Here is a 14,469-nt window from a genome sequence, read left to right on the forward strand (position 1 = left end):
CTTCCAGGGGCCATCTTCCTCTTCTCTCCCCCTCCCCACTCGCATCCTCGAGGTATCATGCATGTAGCAGCTGGACTGACCGCTCCCGAGTGTGGCGGGAACTGGCCAGGAATCACTCCCGGGGTGTGCTGTAGGGCGATATGAACAGCACAACTAGGGGATTCCACTGGACCCATTTTGCAGATAAGAAAGTAAGTGACTCATCCAGGATGTCTGTGTCTTTAGGGGCAGTGGCAGCCAGGGTGACCGAACACTCCTGGCTGCAGGCCTTGGAGTGCCCACTGCCTCTACTCCAGACAACAGCACCAGGTGCCCTCCTGCGTAGCTGATTGGACCAGGGCTTGGGGGCGGAGCCAAAGACAAACAAATGGGTGGTGGCAGACGTAAGCTCTGTCCAATAGGAATGCTCCATCTAGAAGTGTGGCAACCTGAGCCAATCAGAGCCTCTCACGGAGAAGCTATAAAAGCTCAGTGCGGCCTGCTGTGGGTGCCACCACGCTTCTTTCTAGGAGGTATCTGTTCACCTGTACCTGCGTCCCTAGCAGCTTGGGAGCCCTGCCAGTGCCCCTGGAACTGAACTCCCAGGTGGTGCCAACAGCCCCAGGTGGGAACTTGGAGGTCTCCGGCCCATGCCTTTGGAGGTTAGCAGAGGCCCTTGTGGTAGCAGCCGGCTGGGCACGGGTTTCAGTGATGTCACCACTGGTGATTTCGTGTCTGCAGATGGCCTGTTGAAGTTATCAGTGGACAGGCCTAGGGACATTGATCCACCTCCATATTTATGAAAGACGCAGCTGTTTCTGTATGAAGGGTGCCTGTCTGCTGGCCTTTAAAGATATTAATTCTTAGGCCCAGAGATATCAGAGCGGAGGGCCTGGAATACCCAGACAACCCACTTTGCAGGCTGGAAAGCTGGCCCTGGCAGGAGCAGAGTTCAGCCCCTACCCAGTCTCGGGCTGTCTGTTTTCTTTGCGCTGGAATTACTCTAAGGTCTCTTTCTGTGTCCCTGATCTATAGGTGGCGATAATTAGAGTACGTTTATTGTGCTGGGCACCTTATATAAATTCTTTCTAGGTAGGTAAAGCTCTCAGTGTAAGCTTTCTTGTCTTAACCAAGGCCTACAGAATTAAGTGATTTACTCAAGATCATAGCTCTAGAAAGTGGTGGCAGTGCAGCTCAGCCTCAGCTTCCAAACCCTGCCGTCAGCTGCCTGGCTGGCCCTTGAGTTGGGTCTTGCGGGAACATTCATTCACTCCCTAGTGTACCCATTCATTCAGCGTGCTCATTTCACAGTTCTAGTATTGTCCTTCTTAGGCTTCATACTGTCATTTTTCCAGTTTCTTCACTCGCTTTCTTGTTTGTGTGTCTCTCAGCTAGACCGTGAGCTCCATGAAGGCAGAGCATATGTGTATTTTATTCATTCCAGTATCCCCAGTGCCAGGCTTAGCACTAGTCCTCAAAAAATGTTGGCTGAATGTTGAATGCATTATAGGAAGTTATATCAAGAAGTCGAGGCTTATTTAGTTGTTGACTGAAAGTGCAAGTGATCAAGGCTGGATGGATACTTGAGAGAATGAAAGGACTCATGTCCTCTCTCGTAGGCTCAGCCTTTTCACCCTGAGGTGAGGATGCTACCATCTACGACCCTTGGAGAGGGTTAGATAGCACATGTGTGATAGTTGTTAGGCTCGTCACAGATTTTCCTGATCCTCCGTGGGGTACACATTAGGAATGCAGGTCCATGCCTCTTTGAAGTTGGGTGTGGCCAAGTACTTACTTTGGCTAGTGAAATATGCATGCTAAGTGATGAGTGTCCCTTATGCATAAAAACTGTAAGAGCCAGTGAGAGACTGAAAAATTCACTCTACCCCCCTCCCCCCACGACAACCATAAAGCACGTAGCCAAGCGGACCCTCTGGATATCTAATGTGACTGAGATGTAAAGTTTATGTGTTGAGTCAGTGAGAGTTTGGGTGGTTGCTGCAGCAGGACCTAGCCATCCTGGCTAATGGAGTGTGGGTACACAGTGTGTGTTGCCAAGAGCAGAGCAGGGGTTCCGCAGAGGGCACCAGTGAGCTTCCCCTGCTCATCACGGCCTAGCAGGTCGCCTCTCCTGGATGCCGTGGACGCTGGCTAGGGACAACGGAGACATTTTCTCCCGCTCTTTCCCAGTTGGCTCTGCCGCAGGAAGGCAGAGAAACCCAGACATGAAGTCACCGCTTGTTTTCGTGAGAGAGCAAGAAAAAAGCCGTTGCAGTATTGTGTTTGCCTTATTAAGGCTCATTTTCTCATTACAATTTTCCCTCCTAATTGCTAATTTTTCCAGCTTCTCCAAGAGCCATTCGACTTCCGCCTTGTTCCTTCCCCCCTTCCAAGAGAGCTGGTGCTTCGAGAAACTGCCACAGATGGGCCAAGGAGAAACACACATGCTTGTTTTTAATTTACTTGAAATCCTCTTTTCTTGGTGCTACTGGGACGGGCGGCTGCCAGGCTCTCCCGGCCGAGCGGCTGGGGACTCGGCCCCAAGGACCGACTCGCTGCAGCGGAGGGATGAGCTGCTTCAGGCCCAGTCCCTTCCCGGGGGCCCTCTCCTGGCCAGGATCTCTCCGTCCTTGGATTTGGTCCTTGGGCTGTAGCACCCCCTGAGCCCCCAGGGCTGTGCCCGGAGCTGCTCCCCTGTGCCTGAGTGCAGCCACTGTCCCTTAGCAGGAGGGAGCAGGGGTTCCCCATTTTCAGATGGGGTGACAGGCTCAGAGAACCGAGGAGCTTAGAGCAGTGGTACCGCAGGACTTCCCTGTAGGACAGTCTGTCTGTTGGTTCCAGGGGCTCCTTCCACACGGCTGGCCTGTCCAGATCAGCAAGGAGCTAGCTGGTTGCAAGTGATAGAAACGTTTCTCCCATCTTCCCTGAGCCAGCTCATGGCCTGAGGTACTGGCTCACTGGCGTGGCACCAAGGTCAATCCCTTCCCTCCTTGGGGTCTTAGCCTCTACCTGCTGACTGAGGGGATGGATCAGATGATGCCTGTGGGTCTGATATTTGGACTCCATGAATGATATGCTCTCAGGTCTCTTGATCTTGAGAAGCCGGGAGGATGGGGACTTTGACGTGAGAGGGAGAATCAACTGAGAGTTGTGCAGTAGAGTGGCTTGAACTTGCTGTGGTGGCCCTGCTTGTTGGTGGGCTTTGTGAGTTGGGGCAAGTTGCTTCACCTCTCTGAGCTTCGGCTTCATCGGCTATTCAAAGCAAGGTAACGATCCCGCCCTCACTGATGGAAACACAGGCATCGGTTAAAGCTGTTGGTGTCTGGTGACAAGCAAACACTCTCCAAACGGTAGTTGCCACGGCTGTTTATCATTCTCATCCTTGTTGTTACACGGTTTTTTTTTTTTTTAATGAATTGAAGAAAGTCCCAGCTCTTACATACCAAAAAGGTCTCCGGTCCAACTTCTGTTTTTTGCAAACTGGGAAACCAAGTCAAGAGAAGGGAAATGCCGCGCTCAACCTGGGATCAAAAGAGACTTGGAAGAACTCTGTTTTGCCCTCTGCCTTCTCTTCCCCACAGATGGAGAAATAAAAGCACATGCATTGAGGACTTCCCTGGTAGTCCAATGGTTAAGAATCTGCCTTACAATGCAGGGTATGTGGGTTTGACCCCTGGTTGGAGAACTAAGATCCCACGTGCCGAGGAGCAGCTAAGCCCATGTGCCACAACTAGGGAGTTACGTTGTACTGAAAGCTCCTGCCTGCTACAACTGAGACGTGGCAAGATCCCATGTGATACAACAAAGATCCTGATGCAGCCAAGTAAATAAATATTTTTTAAAAAACACCTTAATTTGAAAACAACTGCCGTGACTTGTCAGGTCCCCGTGGAGAGGGACCTCTCAGGGACACTTCCTGCTAAATAATGAGTGGTCACCAGAATGGGGGAGGCCTGCACTCCATCAAGTTACCCAAAGGCTGGGTAGCGGCAGAGGCCCTGGGAGTTGGCCCCAGTGGTCACTTCCGGGAGCTTTGGGGTGGGGTTAATGTCATGGGACATGAAAACCCCCAGCCCAAGGTGTCTGCCTAGGACCCCTGAACTTCTCAGAAGCAGCTGTTCTCCAAGGAACATGAACCCACATCACCACCATTGTTGACCAGCCCTGTTTTACTGCTTGTTGCACTTGGCGTGGTCATAGCCTGGGATTGAATGATTGAAATCAAGCCCTGCTTCCCAGGCCAACTGTGGGCCACAGGACTTGGAGTTCAGCCCTTCATCCCGTAGGAAGCCTTGGTCCAGAGGACCAGCGGCCCCTGGTGCTCCATCAGAATCACGCTGCTTGGGGCCGTTTGTGAGACCACGTCCCTTTCTCAGCTGCTGTTCCCTTTTCCTGCCCTGGGAACCGGGGAGTCCTGATTTACTGCTTTATACCACCCTCCGGGCTTCCCAGATGACGCAGCGGTAAAGGATGTGCCTGCCAATGCAGGAGGTATAGGAGACGCAAGTTTGATCCCTGGATCGGGGACATCCCCTGGGGTAGAAAATGGCAACCCACTCCAGTATTCCTGCCTGGGAAATCCCATGGAAAGAGGGGCCTGGTGGGCTACAGGCCATGGGGTCACAAGGAGTCGGACGTGACTGAGTGATGAGGCGTGGACACACACCCATCCTCAGGGAGAAGGCGCAGGCACCTCGGCCCTTGGGACAGAGAGCTGCTCGTAACCCAGGTGGATCTCCGCCACCTCTCCCTAGAGCAGACAGGAGGGTGATTTTTAGTGTACTTGGAGGGTGGTTTGTGGAATTTGAGTAAAGTTTTCAACTGCTTAAAACACACAGACTTGGAAGTCACTGGTCTTGTCCATTTCCTTGTTTGATGGATGGCCATTGGAGTGCCAGAGCAGGACAGGGTCTTGTCAAAAGCTAGTAGTGACTTGTCAGTGCCCCCTACTAATACTCAATTAGGACCGAATCACTCCCTGGAGGTAGGGAGGGGGTTGGGGGTGTAGCCTCCCCATCAGGGCCATATGGGTAGCAAATAGGTTCTACCCCACACACTATGTCCCATCAGCCTGGAGCATTAAGCCTTAAGAAGGATCCCGAAACCATATCCCACCTCAGTGAGGAGTTGGGTCAATAAGATCTGCCAGGGGCCTGAGAGGAAAGAGCAGCCTGTGTGTGGGGGGTGTGCGTGCTCTCATGGTTCCCTTCCATAGAGAAACATTTATCCCTTAGGCTAGCACTTAGACCTTTTATGATCTGACCCTGCCCACTTCCCTGGTGTTTTCCCACCATTAACCGTGTACATAATGCAGGCCTGTCTTTCCCACCTCCGTGCTGTTGCTCACTCTGCTCCTTCATGGAGCATCACCCTGTTCACCTGTTCAAATTTCTGCCCTGTCCCTCCTGTCTCTCCTCCTCCCAGAAAGTGTTCACACTGCCCATCAGAGTCGACCTATCCCTTCCAGGGTGCCCACCGCCCTTTATCTCAGCCTGCCTACGACCCTTCGCAGATTCTCCCTACTGTTACTGTTAGAAGTGCGTGCTGTCTCCTCTGCTGGCCTGGGATGGACAGGGCCTTCTGGTCAAGCCACTGAGCTGGAGCCAGCTGAGGCAGAAAGAGGTCTATAGCCAGGGTGGACAGCTGAATCGTGGGAAGGATGAGGGTGCTGCAGAGATGCAGGGAAGACCAGAGAATGAATGGCCCTGGGGTTTTCTCCCCGTCTCTCATCTCTGCCTCTCACTGTGGGCTGGCCTCATCCTCTGTCTCTCCCGACCACCTTCTCCAAAGGTTCACAGCTTATCACCCGACGCAAGGTCAGCCTCTCTCTCCCTCTCTCATTAGAAAAACCTCAGGACAGGGATCTGATTGGTCTGTTCTCCCCTGGACCGCTTGGCTGTGGCTAGTAGGTGGTCTAAGAACACAGCCACAGGGCAGGTGATGGAGACCCCAGGGGCATTCATTGTAGCTGCCCACTCCTCCCATGTATCATGTGGCCATGCCCAGCGCGGACCCGGTGCACAAGGTGTGGGGCAGGGAGGCAGGAGGTGGATTGAGTGGGTGGGTGAGGCCAGCCACAGGGGGTGGTTTTTGAGAGCCTGCTGGGAGACAGGGGTTGCAGGGGCTTCTTTCCATATTTCCTCTTGGATTTAACCTTCACAATAATCCTTCCGAGTGAGTGAGGATTCTGTATCTACTTGGGTCATGCAGGTAATAACAAGCCAAGAATGCTGAGCACTTAGGTGCCCCCCAGGGAGGCAGCCTCACTTCCCTCCTTACAGATGGGGACAGCTGAATGACTTCTCAAGGGCACATGGGCTGGTGGCCGAGACTGGCTTCAAACTCACACTGTTTGACTCCCTGGCTGATGTCTCAAGACAAAGGAGCTAAGAGATTTTTTTTTTTAACCCTGCAGCTCTGTGGTCCTTCAAAAATCTTGGAGGGTAGGGGTGGGGCTTTGGGAAGGCATAATGGGGACTTTTCTCCAAATCTAGGGGTCACCCTGGCGCTCTGTCCTTCTCATTCTTGTTTCTGCTGCCCTGAAGTTTTCTCTGCCTCCGTATGTTAAAAAGAAAGAAAACAATTTAACGACAACAACACAAAAAAACTTAGATCATTTGAAAAAAAAAAATACAAAAAAGTCTGACTTATGTGAAATTTAATTTAATTTATTTTTATACCAGCAGCTGTCAGTTCAAAGAACAACAACAAAGTAGCCATCTGTGCTTAATTTCATCAATCCGCTGCCGATGGTCACGTGAGCGTGGCTTTTGGACTGAGGCAGCGCACGTGGCCAGATCCCAGCGCCCCCAGGCCCCTGCCCCCCACCCCTGAGCCGTCGGTCCCGGGCAGGAGTCTGGTGGCGTGTGCGGGGAGCCAAGGGGCACGGCGCCTGGGCGCTCAGGCCAAACTTGTCACCAGCGGGGCAAAGCCAGCAGTCTCTTTCCTAGACACAGAAGCCCCCCTGACTTTTCACGTTATTTCTGCTAGTGCTGAGTAGGCTTCTCAGCCCTGCCGAGCAGATGGGGAAACTGAGTCTCAGAGGGGTCTCTGGCCCGGGGTCACATAGCTGATAAACAGATCCAAACGGTGGCTTGTCACACTCCAGAACCCATGTCCTCATGAGCCAAGTGGCTTCCTGCAAAGCTACTGAAGCTCCCGAGGACTTAGGGGATCAAAGACAGCAGGGTCCTAGGTGGGGAGCCGCCTTCCCGTCTCAGACCCGAGCCCCCCGCAAGCCAGGAGGCACGTGATGGTAGTGGACGGGATCTCTCTGCGTGGCTCCTTCTCCGGGGGGTGAGCACATTCATTCCTTGGGGCTGTGAGGAGCGTGGGTGCTGTCACCCTTCCCTAGGCACAGCTCAGAGCTGAAGACTTGGTCCCCCACGGGGGGAACTTGCCTGAGGTCACGTAAGGAGTGAGTAGCGGAGGCAAAAACATGGTGCTCGGCCGAGTCACCAGCAAATCTGTCCAGAAGAATCCCAGCATGCACTGTTGAGCTGCAGGACCTGGGGGATCCTCCTCCTAAGGCCCCAGAACCCGAGGCCTGAGGGACAGAGGGACCCGCCCAGGGTCACACAGGGTCAGCGGCAGAGCCCACCTGGACCAGTGCAGCCTCAGGCTTCGTCCACACCTGTGCAAGGCCAACTTGTCACCTGCCACGGCGGGCTGGCCCCTCGTGAGTGGGCTGGGTTAGGAGGGCTTTCCTGGGCCCCCATCTTTGTGATTCGTGGAGCAGACCCTGGGATTGAACTTGGCCTCTTCTAGTGGCAGAATCAGGAAGGGTGTCACCTGGCCAAACCCTCTTACTCAATCCGCTCCCCCCACCAAAAAAGACCCAAACCCCCAAAGCAAAATCAGAAGAAACCCCAGTAGGGATTCCTGCGCAAATCACAGCTTTATTTACTGCTGAATTAAGAGAGGTAAGAGTGAGCAAGTCAGAATCATTAAAATATAGATCAAGAAAGTCACATTTCTCGATTTGCCATATTAAAGAGAAGCGGGGGAAACACGCCAACTGGCTTGTCATCTTCTCATTAAGTAACAGATGGTGGCTGAGTCACTGCTCGTGGCAGTCAGGACGCTGTGTCTGCCGGCTCCCTCGCTGGGCCCAGCCGCTCGCTCGGGACTGAGGGGGCCGGTGGCGGGGAGGGGACAGAGGAGGAGGAAGCCCACCTCCTTCTGCCTCTTTGTCCATCCAGCCCCCATCCCACCCCCTACCCCTCGACTCCCAGAAGGCCCATCTATTCCTTCTCAATGATGGTGTGAACACGTAGAGGACCCAGCCTGCGAGGCAGACAGAAAACGGCAGCAGCGTAGTACCCTGAATTCAGGGTTATGGGAAGGATGCCCAGAGGCTGTGGGGACCCAGCAGCTGAGCCTGACCAGCCGGAAGGGAAGGCGACCAGGCACCACATAGACCGTGGCCAGGGGTTCTCGTTTCTGAAGATCGCCCAGGCAGCCACCCCGGGAGCTCTGTGACGCAGACACGGAGTCTGCTCTTCCCAATGCCTTGACCCTGGGGCCTCCTTCCTTCCCTCCTCCATTCTCCCATCCCTCCAGCCCCCTACCACATATGCCTGCCAGAGCCAGGGGTGGGCATGTGAGACAGAGACCCTTTCCTCCAGGGGCATTTCTGGCCCATAGATGGTCATTCCTGGGTCCCTCTCCCTGACGAGCTAGCTCTCATCATTGTTACTTTTGGAGGCTGGCGTGTGGACCCCACTGCTGTCGGCATCTCACCCGGGCGGTGTGATTCAGACCACAGGGCTCTTGATGGACTGAGCAGAGAAGTAGCGTCCCTTGGAGGACAGGCTAGCGGGCTGTGATGGGCTGATGACTTAATGAGGCCCCTTTCAAGAGCGATCTGGGCCCATCAGAGTTTTGATAGGGATTGCACTGAATCCATAGATGACTTTGGGTAGTATTGGACATTTCAGCCATATTGATTCTTCCAATCCAAGAACATGGGATATCTTCCCACTTGTTTGTGCCTTCTTCACTTCCTTTTATCAAAGTCATGTAATTTTCATTGTACAGATCTTTCTTGCCTTTGGTTAAATTTATTCTTGAGTATTTTACTGTTTTGATGCTCTTGTGAAAGGAATAGTTTTTAAAATTTCTTTTTCCGATGTTTTTTGGTCAGTGTATAGAAACACAACTGATTTCTATGTGTTGACTTTATATCCTGCAACTTTACTGACTTTGTCGATTAGTTCTGACAGGGTTTTCTTTGACCCTAACAGTTGTTAGGAATTTCTGTGTTTAAGGCCACATCATCTGCAAATAATGGCAGTTTCACTTCTTCCTTTCTGATTTAGAGGCATTTTTATTTATTTTATTTTATTTTATTTTTTTGCTTAACTGCTCTGGCTGGGACTTCCAGTGCCATGTTGTAGTGGTGAGAACGAGCGTCATCGTCTTGTTCCCGATCTTAGGGGAAAGACTTTCAGACTTTCACTGTTGAGTATGGTGTTTTTGTGTGCTTGGCATAGATGACCTTTATTATTTGGATAAGTGTTCTTGCCTGGGAAATCCCATGGACAGAAGAGCCTGGTGGGCCGCAGTCCATAGGGTCGCACAGAGTCAGACACAACTTAGCGACTAAATAGCAGCATGTTTCGTCTGTTCCCAGTTTGTTGGGGATTTTATCCTTTATCATGAAAGGATATTAAATTTTGTCAAATGCTTTTTCTGCAACTATGGAGACAGTCACATGGTTTTTATCTTTCCGTCTATTTCTGTGATGTATCACATTGATTTGTGTATGTTGAACCATCCATGCATCCCGGGGAAAATCCTGCTTGCGGTAGGATTCTTCACATGTGTCGTTGAGAATAATTTGGGCCGATGGGGACTCTCAGCTCACATTCCTTGGTTTCTTCTCCTGTGTTAGAAGTCTCAGTTGGAGTCCAGGCCTCACCAGCTGAGAGGTCCTGTGTTTGCAGGACTTGAGACTTTGCTGTGACTGATGGTGAAAGTCACGACACTGGTTTGTATTTTATTTCGCAGGAAATAACGAGCAATTCTGCCCATGTAAAACACCCAAGCACCTCTTACACACCATCATAGGTATCTTACGAACCAGTCCAGCTAAAAAGAAGGAGCTTGGTTTGGGAGTCCAAGTTGGTTTGAACTGATCGAACATTCATTCTTTTTTTGTCTTTTAATTGGAGTGGAGCTGCTTTACAACGTTGAGTTAGTTTCTGCTGTGCAGCGAGGCGAATGTGCTGTACGTGTACATATATCCCCTCTTTGTTGGATTTCCTTCCCATTTAGAACACCGCAGAGCACTGAGTAGAATTCCCTGTGCTATACGGCTGGTTCTCATTAGTTAATTATTTTACAATGTAGTGGGTATATGTCAGTCCCAATCTCTTAATCCATCCCACTCCCTTCCCCCCTTGGTTTCCGTATGTTTGTCTCTCTTTCTGCTTTGTAAATAAGTTCATTTATACCGTTTTCTAAGGGCTTCTCTGGTGGCTCACCTGTAAAGAATCTGTCTGCTAATGCCTGCCTAATGCTGGAGATCTGGGTTCAATCCCTGGGTTGGGAAGATGCCCTGGAGAAGGAAATGGCAACCCACTCCAGTATTCTTGCCTGGGAAATCCCATAAACAGAGGGGCATAGTGGGCTGCAGTCCACAGGGCCACAAAGAGTTGGACATGACTTAGCGACTGAGCAACAACAACATACCACTTTCTAGAGTACACATATGTTCATTACAATGAGATACTTGGATATCTGTTTTTCTCTTTCTGACTTAATTCGCTCTCTATCACAGTCTCTAGGTCCATCCACATGTCTGCAAATGGCACAATTTCATTCCTTCTTATGGCTGAATAGTATTCCATTCAGCCATACACATATTCATGTGTATATATGCACCACATCTTTTTTATCCATTCTTCTGTTGTTGGACATTTAGGTTGCTCCCATGTCTTGTACGTAGTGCTGCAGTAAACATTGGGGAAAATCTGTCTTACTGATTATGGTCTTCTCCTGGTGTATGCCTCAGAGTGGGGTTGCTGGGCACTTCTATTTCTAGTGTTTTAAGGAGACTCCATACTGTTCTCCATAATGGTTGTATTAATTAACATTCCCCCCAACAGTGTAGGAGGGTTCCCTTTCTCCACACCCTCTCCAGAATTTATTGTTTGTAGAGTTTTTGAGGATGACCATTTTGACCAATGGGCCTTAGGAAGCATCACTACGAGCAAAGTTAGTGGAGGTGATAGAATTCCACTTGAGCTCTTTCAAATCCTGAAAAATGGTGCTGTGAAATTGCTGCTCTCAATATGCCAGCAAATTTGAAAAAGTCAGCAGTGGCCACAGGACTGGAAAAGGTCAGTTTTCATTCCAATCCCAAAGAAAGGCAATGCCAAAGAATGCTCAAACTACCGCACAATTGCACTCATCTCACATGCTAGTAAAGTAATGCTCCAAATTCTCCAAGCTAGGTTTCAACAGTATGTGAAATGAGAATTTCCAGATGTTCAAGCTGGATTTAGAAAAGGCAGAGGAACCAGGGATCAAATTGCTAACATCTGTTGGATCATAGAAAAAGCAAGAGAATTCCAGAAAAACATCTACTTCTGCTTCATTGACTTCACTAAACCCTTTTACTGTGTGGATCACAACAAAGTGTGGAAAATTCTTAAGGAGATGGGAATACAAAAGATCACCTTACCTGCCTCCTGAGGAACCTGTATGCAGGTCAAGAAGCAACAATCAGAACCAGACATGGAAAAATGGACTGGTTCCAAATTGAGAAAGGAGTACGCCAAGGCTATATATTGTCTCCATACTTATTTAACTTCTATGCAGAGTACATCATGCGAAATGCTGGGCTGGATAAAGCATAAGCTGGAATCTAGATTGCCAGGAGAAATATCAATAACCTCAGATATGCTGATGACATCACTCTTATGGCAGAAAGTAAAGAGGAACTAAAGAGCCTCCTGATGAAGGTGAAAGAGGAGAGTGAAAAAGGTGGCTTAAAACTCAACATTCAAAAAACAAAGATCATGGCATCCAGTCCCATCACTTATGGCAATAGATGGGGAAACAATGGAAACAGTGACAGACTTTATTTTTTTGGACTCCAAAATCACTGCAGATGGTGACTGTAGCCATGTAATTAAAAGACACTTGCTCCTTGGAAGACAAGCTATAACAAACCTAGACAGCGTATTAAAAACTAGAGATGTTACTTTGCCGACAAAGTTCTGTATAGTTGAAGCTATGGTTTTTCCACTAGTCATGCATGGATGTGAGATTTGGACCATAAAGAAGGCTGAGCACCAAAGCATTGATGCTTTTGAACTGTGGTGTTGGAGAAGACTCTTGAGAGTCCCTTGGACTGCAAGGAGATCAAACCAGTCCATCCTAAAGGAAATCAATCCTGACTATTCATTGGAAAGACTGATGCTAAAGCTCCAATACTTTGGCCACCTGATGCAAAGAGCTGACTTGTTAGAAAAGACCCTGATGCTGGGAAAGATTGAGGGCAGGAGGAGAAGGGGACGACAAAGGACAAGATGGTTGGATGGCATCACTGACTCAATGGACGTGAGTGTGAGCAAACTCTGGGAGATGGTGAAGGACAGGGAAGCCTGGCGTGCTGCAGTCCATGGGGTCACAAAGAGTCAGACACAACTGAGGGACTGAACAACAATTTTGACCAGTGTGAGGTGATACCTCACTGTAGCTTTGATTTGCATTTCTCTAATAATTAGGGATGTGAACAGACATTCATTCTTTAAACGTTTAAGAAAAAGAACTCACTCGATCCCAGTCCTAACTCCAAAGCTTGTGTGGAAATGTGCCGTGCTGGCCCCAGCAGTAGGAGCTGGGCAGTCCCCTTTCTTCTCCACCCTTCGGGGTCCCCTCCCCACCGCCCCCCACAAATGGTGGAAACAGCCCCTGTGTCGTGGTGCGGATTCAACCACACGGGATGGGCCTGGCCCCGGCTAGGGGACCATAGTGACACCGAGGTTTCAGGTCAAGAGTGCACCAGAGGAGGGGTGTTGAGACTGTCAAGGTCATCCAGGCTCGCTCCAGGAGCCCAGCGCTGGGACACTTGGATCCAGAGGCGGCCGCTTGTCCATGGAGACTCTTTGCCTGCAGTGCTGGTGTTCACAGAGGTGTGTGTCTGACACCGCCTGGCATCAATTGGTAACGGGCGATCACACTTCACGCCCCCACTGGAGAGTTCCCGGCTGACCTGGAACTCCAGGCTGCCTGGCCCGACCTTAACAGGCTCTTCTTGTCTGCAGGATAAATTATGAAATTCTTTGCATTTTTTTGTCCAGCAACATCTGGTCTCCTTGATCCGCAGCCCCTGATGAATGGGTATCGGGGTCTTTTTCCTGTCTTCCCTCGCCGGCTTGGATTTTCCACCTGTTTGAAATCAGTATTCTCGGGTGTAAATCATGACCCATCCCCCGAGCTGCACCCAGCCTGTCTCCCTCTCCAGACAGCTCCGTGGGTGCGAGTGTGGGCTGGTGGCCCCACGCCCTGCTGGCTCGCTTTGTGAGATGACTTCTGCGATCTCGGCTGGCAGCCCACTGGGCCCAGCAGTCCCATCACCTGGATGTCCCCTGACACCCACAATTCAGCAGGTCCCGAAAACTCACCCGCCTCTCCGTATCTGCTCCTCCTGGCTCTCTGATCTCTACAGAAGCCCCCACCACCCACCCAGTCACTCAACCAGGAAACCTGCACACCTACAACCCCACACAGAAGTTTTGTGGCATTACCTCCTAAAATGGTCTAGAACCCTCCCCTCTTGCTTCCTGCTGGTCAGAACTGTTGAAGAACTCTTTTGTTCCCTGGCCTCCAATCTTCCTCCTCTCTAAGCCATCCTCCACTGGCCATAGGAATGACCTAGTGGGTTGCCATTTCCTTCTCCAGGGGCTCTTCCCTGCCCGGGGATCGAACTCGTCTCCTGCACTGGCGGGTGGATTCTTTACCACTGAGCCTCCTCTGCATCCTTGTGATCTATAATGCATCCAATCGCCTTGCTCCCCATCTCGTTCTCTGTTGTCTTAGAGACGAAGCCTGGGCTCCTGGGCCTTGCCAGTGAGCCCCCTTGCTCAGGCTCAGCCCTCCCCGCCCCTACCTGGTTTCACTCCTCTTCCTCCTGTCCTCAGTGAAGAAGGAGCTCTCTTTTCGCCCCCAGCAGGTTGAGAGACTTCGGTGACTCTTAAAACCTCAGTTCTGTCCAGACTTGATCTGCACTTCTGAGGCTTAGAAACACGCCTGGTAATTTCCTTGTCACTTGTCTGCTCCCCACTTCAGTGAGGAGTCAAGGTTGGAAGGGGTTTCCCCAGGAACCCCTGCATCTCACTGGAGCCCTGGGATTAGTTCTTGCCCACAGGACCTGAGGATAAAGCAGTGTGTGTTGCTCCAGCAAGGAGCCCAAGAGGCAGGTTCCTCATCCTCTCTATCATCCCTTCACAGGGCGATGCTCCTGAGCACAGCACCCTC

General features: G+C 50.8%; 1 long non-coding RNA gene across 1 annotated transcript; it reads left to right on the plus strand.

Annotated features, from left to right (window-relative positions):
• Positions 1-485: 485 nt before the first annotated feature.
• On the plus strand, positions 486-3,827 carry LOC147349020 (uncharacterized). Its single transcript, XR_015150297.1, has 2 exons — positions 486-604; positions 2,324-3,827. It is a non-coding gene; the product is annotated as an uncharacterized LOC147349020 (long non-coding RNA).
• The last annotated feature ends 10,642 nt before the right edge of the window (positions 3,828-14,469 follow it).

Source organism: Bos grunniens, chromosome 21 (genome assembly GCF_055505025.1).
Source record: "Bos grunniens cultivar Pamir isolate PY7600 chromosome 21, Bosgru_T2T1.0, whole genome shotgun sequence".
Taxonomy (NCBI): Eukaryota; Metazoa; Chordata; class Mammalia; order Artiodactyla; family Bovidae; genus Bos; species Bos grunniens.